This window comes from Macaca mulatta, chromosome Y (genome assembly GCF_049350105.2).
Source record: "Macaca mulatta isolate MMU2019108-1 chromosome Y, T2T-MMU8v2.0, whole genome shotgun sequence".
Lineage (NCBI taxonomy): Eukaryota > Metazoa > Chordata > Mammalia > Primates > Cercopithecidae > Macaca > Macaca mulatta.
This window is the reverse complement of record NC_133427.1, coordinates 2,437,944-2,447,350: the sequence shown is the minus strand read 5'-3', so window position 1 is coordinate 2,447,350 and position 9,407 is coordinate 2,437,944. Positions and strand designations below refer to the sequence as shown.

Genomic DNA, 9,407 nt, shown 5'->3' with positions numbered 1-9,407 from the left:
TAGAGAGAGCCTAAGAGGGTTCTGCATAATTACTTGCTTGGTTGGTGAGTTTTTAGGCTCTAAGTTTTTGGGGTGCAATTCAAGTTGGGCTTGTGTATGGAATGAGATCAGGGCCTAATAAAAAGGAGCATCTATACAGGAGCTCAAATGGGCTGTACCCTGTAGCATTCCAAGGAACGGGCTGAATTCTGAGAAGGGAAAGTGGTAAAAGTGTTGTCCAGTCTTTTTTAAATTGGTGACTGAGCTTGCTGAGGTGTTTTTAACAGACCATTATCTGTTTTACCTTTCCTGAAGATTGAGAACGGTAAAGGATATAAAGGTTTCACTGAATACCAAGAGCCTGAAAAACTGCGTGGGTAATTTGACTAGTAAAGGCTGGTCCATTATCAGACTGTATAGAGGTGGAAGGTCAAACCGAGGAACTGTGTCTGACAGAAGGGAAGATATGACCATGGTGACCTTCTCAGGAAGGGCCTCTACCTATCCATTGAAAGTGTCTACCTAGACCAAGAGGTATTTTAGTTTCCTGACTAAAGGCATGTGAGTAAAGTCAATTTGCCCATCCTGGGCTGGGGGCAAAACCTCCAGTTTGATGTGTAGGGAAGGGAGGGGGCCTGAGAAATTCCTGAGTAGTAGTAGAATAGCAGATGGAACACTGAGAAGTGATTTCCTTGAGGATAGATTTCTACTATGGAAAGGAAATGAGAGGTTCTACAAGGTGGGCTAGCAGCTTATAACTTACATGCAAGAGGTTATGAAATGACGACAGAATAGAATGGGCCTGTGAGGCTGGAAGGAGATATTTTCCTTGGTCCAAGAACCATTTGCCTTGTGTGGGAAGAGATTGATAGGTGGAAGTTTCAGATGGGGAGTAGGTGGGAGTGACCGATGTGAAGGAGGAAAACTGCCATGAGGAATACAAGTTGGAATGCTAGCTGCTTTTTTAGCTAACTTATCAGCATAAGCATTGTCCTCAGCGATGGGATCTGATGCCTTTTGATGGCTGCTTTTTTAGCTAATTTATCAGAAAAAGCGTTGTCTTGAGGGTGGGGGAAAGAAAATAGATTTTGGAAGTTATGAGAACTGTAGAGAGTGAGTTGAGCATAGCTTGTGATTTTTTAGAGACTCTAACAGTATTAAAGCAGGGGCAGCTGCTGCACGCAGACATGAGGGCTAGGCTAACACAGGAAGGTCAAGTTATTTGGAGAGAAAGGCTACAGGACATGGTCCCAGCTCTTGTGTAAGAATTCTGACCGCACTAACCATGCCTAGGAATTGGAAAGTTGTTGTTTTGTAGAAGAGATTGGGGTTTGGGAGATTAGCCAGACATGATCAGCAGGGACATGTGTTTTTATGAGAATTATGTCGAGGGATAGGTAACAGATAAGGAAGAAATCTGGGCTTGACTGAAGTAATGGGGGCTGTCTGAAACTTTGTGGCATGTGACTGATGTGAAGGAGGAAAACTGCCATGAGGAATAGAAGTTGGAACGCTAGCTGCTTTTTTAGCTAACTTTTAGTAATAGGGGTTGTCTGAAGCCTAAAAGTATGTGAGTAAAGTCAATTTGCCCATCCTGGGCCAGGGGCAAAACCTCCAGCAGTACAGCCCAGGTAATTTGCTGAGCCTGTTGGGTGCCAGGGTCAGTCCAAGTGAAAGTGAAGATAGGATGAAGGGTGCAAAGGAATAGTAAAGAAAAGTATGTTTAAGATCTAGAACAGAATAATGGGTTGTGGAGGGAGATATGGAGGGTAGGAGAGTATATGGCTTTGGCACCCCGGGGTGGATAGGCAAAACAATTTGGTTGATAAGGTGCAGATCCTGAACTAACTTGCAAGCCTTGTCTGGTTTTAGGACAGGTGGGGGAATTGTAAAAGGAGTTTACAGGCTTTAAAAGGCCATGGTCTAACAGGTTGGTGATAACAGGCTTTAATCCTTTTAAATCCTGCTGTGGGATGGGATATTGGCATTGATGGGGTAAGGGTGATTTTTAATGAGATGGTAAGGGGTAGATGATCAGTCGCCAAGAAGGGAGTAGAGGTATCCTATACTTGTGGGTTAAGGTGGGGGCGATACAAGCGGAGGATACTTTGAACTGGGGGAAAAGGCGACAACGAGGGGGGGCGATACAAGCGGAGGAGGCTTTGAACTGGGGGAAAAGGCGACAACGAGGTGTGCCACGTGAAGGAAGCTTTGAACTGGGGGAAAAGGTGGCGAAGAGGTGTGACTATAGCCTAGGAATCGTCAGGGAAGCAGATAATTTAGCTAAAATGTGTCAGCCTAATAAGGGAATTGGGCAGGTGGGGATAACTAAAATGGAGTGCATTAAGAATGTTGTCAAAGTTGGCACCAGAGTTGGGGAGTTTTAAGAGGTTTAGAACCCTGGCTGTCAATACCCACAACAGTTATAGAGGCAATGGGAAACAGACTCTTGAAAAGAAGGTAATGTGGAGTTGGTAGCCTCCGTATTGATTAAGAAGGGGACGAACTTACTCTCCACTGTGACACTTACCCAGAGCGTCTGTGATGGTCCTGTAGGCTTCCAAGGCAATTGGGCAGTGTCAGCCTTCAGCTGCTAAGCTGAGATCTGGGAAGAAGTCAGTCAAGAGCCTTGGGCCAGAGTTCCAGAGGCTCTGGAAGTGGCTGCCAGGTGAGTTGAACAATCTAATTTTTAGTGGGGTCCCACACAGATGGGACATGGCTTAGGAGGAATCCTGGACTGCAGATATTCCTTGGCCTCATTGCCAGATTTCTGGCACTTGTAGCAAGCTCCTGGGGGAGGCAGTCCTGGAGGAACACCTGGCTGCTGTGGTTCAGGCATTTGGAAGTTCTTGTGCGCTGAAGATGTGGCTGGGGTTTGTCTCACAGTGGAAGCAAGGAATTGCAACTCATAAATACATTGCTACTTGGCTGCCTCTACTTTATTATGGTACACCCTGAAGGCGGGTTAATTAAGTTCTGTTGTGGGTTTGAGGGCCAGAATTTCATTTTGGGGGCTTTATTTAATGTCAGGAGCAGATTGGGTAACAAAATGTACATTAAGATGGCCTTTTGACCTTTTAGGGTCTAGGGCTGTAAAGCGTCTCAGGATTGCCACCAAATGAGCCATGAAATGGGCTGGGTTTTTCATATTTGATGAAAAAGAGCCTAAACGCTAACTGATTTGGGAGAAGTCGGATAAAGAAAAAGGAGCATTAACCTTGACTATGTCTTTAGCTGAAGTCACCTTTTTAAGAGGAAATTGCTGGGCATGTTGGGTAGAGCTAGTCATGGAACAAAACTGGAAGCCAGACTGGGTGTGAGGAGGGAAGGTGATAAAAGGATTATAGGGTGGGGGAGTGGAGGCTGAGGAAAAATTGGGACCTAGCTCGGCCTTTATCATATTTGGGTAGGTAAAGGGAAATTACAGTCAAAGGGGGGTTGTTCTCTGGAGGGCAGGAGTGGGGGGTCACAAGGTGCTCAGTGGGGGAGCTTTCTGTGCCAGGATGAGCCAGGAAAGGGAATTTCACAAGGTAACGTCATCACTTAAGGCAAGGACCAGTCATTTTCATTTGTTTTGGGGTGGAATGTCATCAGTTAAGGCAGGGGCAGGGTGTTTTCACCTCTTTTGTGACTCTTCAGTTACTTCAGGCCATCTGGGCCTATACGTGCAAGTCACAGGGGATGCAATGGCTTGGCTTGGGCTCAGAGGCCTGACAGTCAAATCTAAAAGGAGCCAAGAATCAAACCCTAAAATGGGAAAATGTTGTAATTGTGGAAAAACGACATTTTAAAAAGGAATGCCGCCAGACCTCAAGACAGAAAGGATCTTACAATGCATTGTCCCACCCAGCAGAAAAAGTGCCAGGACTTTGTCCTCACTGTAACAAAGGATAACTGGGCTAATCAGTGCCACTCAAGATTTCATCAGAATGGCACCCCGCTGTCGGGAAACGAGATGGGGGCCGGGACCCAGGCCCCTCAAACAATAAGGGCATTCCCAGTTCAGCCCTCAACACTGTTTCAGGCTTGAGTTCCTAAAGGCACATTGATTCCCCCACCCCAGGAACACCAGGAAGTGCAAGATTAGATCTACCCCCCAAGAATCAAGTTAGTTGTGGGATACAAACCCATCAAAGTTCCCACTGGTTTTTGGGGACTTTTACCAACAGGATACACGGGACTAAATTTAGGCAAAAGCCATCTTAACTTACAGGGCATTACTGTAGTCCCAGAAGTTGTTGACTCTGATTATGAAGGAGAAATTCAAGTAGTCTTTTTTTTGCTGTTGTTGTTGTTGTTGAGACGGAGCCTTGCTCTGTCACCCAGGCTGGAGTGCAGTGGTGTGATCTTGGCTCACTGCAAGCTCCACCTCCTGGGTTCACGCCATTCTCCTGCCTTAGCCTCCTGAGTAGCTGGGACTACAGGTGCCCGCCACCACGCCCGGCTAATTTTTTGTTTTTTTTAGTAGAGATGGGGTTTCACTGTGTTAGCCAGGGTGGTCTGGATCTCCTGACCTCGTGATCTGCCTGCCTCAGCCTCCCAAAGTGCTGGGATTACAAGTGTGACTCACTGCACCTGGCCCTTAATTTTTTATAGCAAGTTTCACATAATATAAAATTATTTTAAAGTGTACAATTCAATGGAATTTCATATGCTTATGATGTTGTACAATTATCACCCCACTCTAGTTCTTAAACATTTCTATCACCCAATAGGAAACCTCTTATCTACTAAACAGTTCTTTGTATTCCCCCGCCCCTCCCCAGCAACCGGTAACCTACTTTTTATCTCTAAGGCCATGCATTTTTTTGTTTTGTTGTGTTGTGTTTTGTTTTGAGAGTCTTGCTCTGTCACCAGGCTGGAGTGCAGTGGTGTGATCTTGGCTCACCAGTCTCCACCTCCCAGGTTCAAGCGATTCCCCTGCCTTAGCCACCTGAGTGCATGCCACCATGCTCAGCTAATTTTTTGTATCTTAGTAGAGACAGGATTTTTAACATATAGGTTCTACACTGCATCAATTTCCAATCCAACATGCCAAACTGACACACCTTTTAAATCTTTGTTATTGTTGTTTTTTTGCATTGTCCAATTACCAGGCCCTACACTCCTGGCACCAATATAGTATGAGTGTGTGTGTAACGAAGAAAATCACTTTTATTTCAGGGATTGAGGACATTATTCATTTATTTCCTTGTTTACTTAAAAGATTCTGCAGGAATGAGATTCTGGAGATCACATTGTGTAAGTAGTAAGTTCACATTTTGTTTTTACTGGATACATTTCTGGGAAGAATTTTCATTTCTCATACTTGGCTGAATTTTTTACATATGTTACTAGGAGACCAAAGTCCTCTTGTGATGTCATTGCTACTCAGATTAGGAACCACTGTGATGATATAGATTACTTTACCTGCCTAGGCCTTCTGAAGCAGCTTTGGAAGCTGCAGTCTTGAAAACCATGCGGCCTGGAAGAGTAGCTAAAGAAATATTTACTTGAGATGGCACGTGTTTCCTCAGAAACTCCCAAAGATGAATTAACTGGTTCAGAAGCCTCCCCTAGGTCTCCATTGTGTGAAAACACATTCCCTGGCGACTCAGACTTAAGGTCAATGATTGAAGAAAATGCTTGTCAGGTTTTGTCACAAGGATCCTTGATAAAAAGGCCACGTTGCACAGTTTGTGTCTCTGAGCCAGATAAAGATAATGATTTTCTTTCCCTGACGTTTCCCAAAAAACTTTGGAAAATAATTGAAAGTGACCAATTCAAGTCTATTTCATAAGATGAGAATGGAACTTGCATGTGATTAATGAAGAACTCTTCAAGAAAGAAATTTTGGAAAGAAGAGCTCCTTACAGAATATTGGAAACTGACAGTATGAAAAGTTTAGTTCAACAGCTCAACCTCTATGTATTTAGTAAAATTCGACAGAATTTTCAAACTTCTGCTTCTTTGGCCAACTTTCTGGCAGAAGAAAAACAAGTCTCTGTTTCAAGCAAGGTATTCAAAATATTTTCAGTTACCACTTTATGTAGAGTATATATATGATTTTATTTTATACATCAGTAAACACACTAATATATGCAGTAAGACCCGATTTCAAAAATTATGTGAAATATTAAGGTTAAAATTATTTAATTTTTTGAAATCATTGAGGGCAGCTTAAGCATTAAACTTTCAGCGTGTGAAAAAACTTTGCCAACAACTTTGAATCTTATCAGTGAACTACAAATAAAGATACCAAAGCCACTAGTGAAATGTCACTGTCAATCTATAACGTGTTTTCACTTGAGGGCTTTACTAATTGAATGCTTTTTTCCCAAAAAGTGCATTCTTAAAAATAGTCAACAATGTGCATTTATTAGTTGATAACATTAACTTTGTGTGGTACAACAGAAATCTGAGACTTTACACGTCAGATTTGTGATAGTCGCTTGCCTCTTGGTTAAAATGGCACTAAATCAACTTCTCCTTTGGTTTTAGTTACAGTTCTCATAATCCAAATTTCAAACGTGACTGTCCCCAACTTTCAGTAAGAATGAAAAGTTGGGATTAAAAATCCTTCTCCTGTGTCTACTTTATTTGCTGAAGATTTCAACAAGAAGCACTTCAGGGCAGGGGGTAACATGGGTAATTGTAATTCTGGCTTAGCTGCTAAACCTAGTGAAGAAAGTTTATTTCCACCCTCTACAAATTTAAATATGCCTCTAACAAGGAAATATTGTGTCAGCTAGAGAACTGCTAGTTCAACTGACCCAATCAGAAGCGGTTTTCCTCCTCCATCTTCAACTTCAGTTGGACTGTCAGACCAAATTGCCACAGATCAACATTTAAATCAATTGACCAACATTCATATGCACTCTCATAGCACCTACATGCAAACAAATGGACATATGTGAATTTTGTTATCACCACCACTTCTCAATACCATATCACACCTCCCTTACAGAATAGTTTTTGGGGGCTGACCGTGGAACCATCTATTTTTCCAACCAGATATTTTGAGGTATCAGTCAGTGAGGCTCCTTATCCTAACCTGCTACCAGCAGGCAACCAGTGGTTCCAAATGCCTATGACATTTGATACATCGGCTGCCTGTCTTTCCAGGCCATCTCATCAATCATCTTCACTGGACAAACATCACCCTAATTACAACTGATCTTCCACCAAAGAGGTAACAGATTAGGCAGGACAACAGGGACTGAAATTTGCATTGATAAAAAATTTTTAGGCCGGGCGCGGTGGCTCAAGCCTGTAATCCCAGCACTTTGGGAGGCCGAGACGGGCGGATCACGAGGTCAGGAGATCGAGACCATCCTGGTTAACACGGTGAAACCCCGTCTCTACTAAAACATACAAAAAACTAGCCGGCGGAGGTGGCGGACGCCTGTAGTCCCAGCTACTCGGGAGGCGGAGGCAGGAGAATGGCGTGAACCCAGGAGGCGGAGCTTGCAGTGAGCTGAGATCCGGCCACTGCACTCCAGCCTGGGTGACAGCGCGAGACTCCGTCTCAAAAAAAAAATTTTTTTTTAAATTCCTGTAATTCTATTAAACAATAAAATTACATGTTTACATTTATGGTTGCTTTTCCCTTATTTCTAAAAACTAGGTGAAGAGGAAAATGGTGCTTTATTTCAGTGGTGGGCTATTGTACAATTTTTAAAACCTATATGGCCTTTTTGATCATTTGACAGGAAATCTGACATGTCTCTTTGTAAGTTTATTTAGTTCTCTAAAGACGAAAAAAAAAATAAAGTGCTTTAGTCCATTCGCTGCTGCAACAACAGAATACCATTGACTGGGTAATTTGTAAAAAGACTCATTATACTCATGTTTCTGGAGGCTGGGGAAGTCCAAGGGGCTGCATCTGGTGAGGCCTTCTTTCTATGTTACAACATGGCAGGAGCGCATCATATGGTAAAAGACGTGAAAAACAGAAAATAAGGGCCAAACTCATCCTTTGATCCAAAGTCCACTCGCACAATAACTTATTCTCAACATAATGCCATCAATCCAGTCATGATAGGTTGCACCCTCACAGCTAGTCATTTCTTAAAGGTCCCATCTCCCAACACTATTACAATGGCCACAGAATTTCAGTGTGATATGTGGAGGGGGCATTCAAAACCATGGCATTGAGCAAAGGCAAAAAAAGGAAGTGGAGTTAGGAAAAGGTAATAAGCAACTTCTCAAAATCTGGCCTAAATCAAATGAGGGTCTAAATTAGGATGGCACAAAGGAGGGAACAGATGCACACACACACCTACACACACATGCACATACAAAAACTCCAGAGAAAGGTTAATACATATTATTTACTCAGTATTTTCTGTTACATTTCCCTAGTTATTTTAAACTTGGATTTTAGATGGCAAAGATCATCTTCATTATAGTTCGTACCTAGCCAGCTCAGTAAATGTATCACCATTATTTGTGTCATCACTTGAGTAACAAACTTCACATATTATACTCATGGACTGCATCACTGTCAGGACATGCTGGAATTTCACAGCTGGCATCAGCAATGGCCATTTTTGACGTTCTGTCAAAGCATTCCAGCAGGTTTGTGCCTTTAATTACCTCCCGCAAGAGGCCACCTTTCACATTTTCCAATGCACATTTTATTTTATTTTTATTTATTTATTTTTTGAGATAGTCTCACGGTGTCATCAGGCCAGAGTGCACTGGAGTGATCTCAGTTCACTGCATCCTCCACCTCTGGGTTCAAGTGATTCTCATGCCTCAGCCTCCCAAGTAGCTAGGGTTACAGAGGTGCAGAACTATGCTGGGCTAATTTTTGTATTTTTATTAGAGATGGGGTTTTGCCATGTTGGCCAGGCTCTCCTGACCTTAGGTGATCCACTCGCCTTTGCCTCCCAAAGTGCTGTGATAACAGCCATGAATCACCACACCTAGCCTCTAATGCACACTTTCATCACACTGGTTTCATGCTCCACCCAAATACTCAATTTCTTGGGTTGGCATTTAATACCTTCTAGATTCTAAGCCCAGGTCCTCAGGATGGCTGAATAAATCACTTCAACATCTGACATTCAGCTTCATGTCTTTCTGTTTTTCTGTAGCAAGATTCAAACAAACCACTTTCAGCCACGCCCTTTCCCATATTGTACCTTTTGCCCCATTTCTTTCCTGGACATAAAAGGCCCTCTCTCTCTTTGCCTACTTAAGACTCCTAGAGCACAGATATCACTCCTTCCAGGAGATGTTTCTTATCTATCACATTAATTTTCTTATCCGTCTTGGACACCCAGCAGAGACCTAACAGTGTCTGATATATGTATGTATGTTTATATATGTGTGTGTGTGTAAATCAGTTAATATTGACTATGGACTGAAACCCATTAAAATCTACTTTCATTGTCAAAAACAAACATTCATGGTGTTCAGGCATTAATTTTCCTCGTTGCTCT

The 9,407-nt window shown here is 42.7% G+C and overlaps 1 pseudogene; it reads left to right on the top strand.

The window, feature by feature from the left end:
- Nucleotides 1-5,339: 5,339 nt before the first annotated feature.
- LOC106995377 (heat shock transcription factor, Y-linked-like) lies at nucleotides 5,340-7,249 on the top strand (annotated as a pseudogene).
- Nucleotides 7,250-9,407: the final 2,158 nt, after the last annotated feature.